The 783-nt window shown below is 65.5% G+C and overlaps 1 non-coding gene across 1 annotated transcript; it reads left to right on the top strand.

Annotated features, from left to right (window-relative positions):
• The first annotated feature begins 488 nt into the window (after nucleotides 1-488).
• TRNAW-CCA lies at nucleotides 489-560 on the top strand. Its single transcript has one exon. It is a non-coding gene; the product is annotated as a tRNA-Trp (tRNA).
• The last annotated feature ends 223 nt before the right edge of the window (nucleotides 561-783 follow it).

The raw sequence follows: 783 nt of genomic DNA on the forward strand, positions 1-783 counted from the left end.
GGCGTGGGAGCAGGGCGGGGGGAGGGGCTTATGACCATTCCATTTTTAGGCTAAGTTCCAAAGTCACTTGGGTTGGGTTTTTGTTTCCCCCTTTAACCCTCGGTGGGGTCGAGCGTCCTCCCAACCCTCACTTCCCGGTGCTGACAGCTTCCTCCCGGCCGCCGGAGTCCAGGGGGCCGGGTCCCCGCCGGGTCCCCAGTGCTGGTGGCCCCCGGAGACAGCAGCCCCGGAGGCTCCGGGGGGCCCCGGGGGCCGTCGCGCCCGGCCTGGAGCCCGACTGTCCCCCTCGGGGGCCGAGCGGCCGCACGGGCAGGTGGCGGCAGGGGGCTCCCTGCCTTCACGGGGTGCAGCCCTGCGCCCGCGCCTCGGCTCCGTCCGCCCTGCGGCTCCCTCGCAAAGCGCAGGAGCTACGTAGGGACGCGACGGAGGGGGGAGGGGAGGTGTAGGCTGGAAGAGTCTTAAAAGATCAAAAGTCACTTTTGCCCGGTGACCTCGTGGCGCAATGGTAGCGCGTCTGACTCCAGATCAGAAGGTTGCGTGTTCAAGTCACGTCGGGGTCACGACCACCCGTTTTCTCTCCCACGCAAGGAAATGGAGGGGTTAGGTGTCTTGTAATTTCGTCCCTGCATAGACGCCAAGGGAGTTTCTGCTGCTAACTCTCTTGCAGCAAAGAAACCAGAGATCTGAGCTTTGGGGGCCCGGCGGTGACCTTTTCCCAGTCCGCGGCGCTGATGTGGGCAGCACCTGGGGGGACTGGACTCCCCCGACAAGATACCCTGCCCA

This window comes from Mustela erminea, chromosome 18, assembly GCF_009829155.1.
Source record: "Mustela erminea isolate mMusErm1 chromosome 18, mMusErm1.Pri, whole genome shotgun sequence".
NCBI classification, from domain to species: Eukaryota; Metazoa; Chordata; class Mammalia; order Carnivora; family Mustelidae; genus Mustela; species Mustela erminea.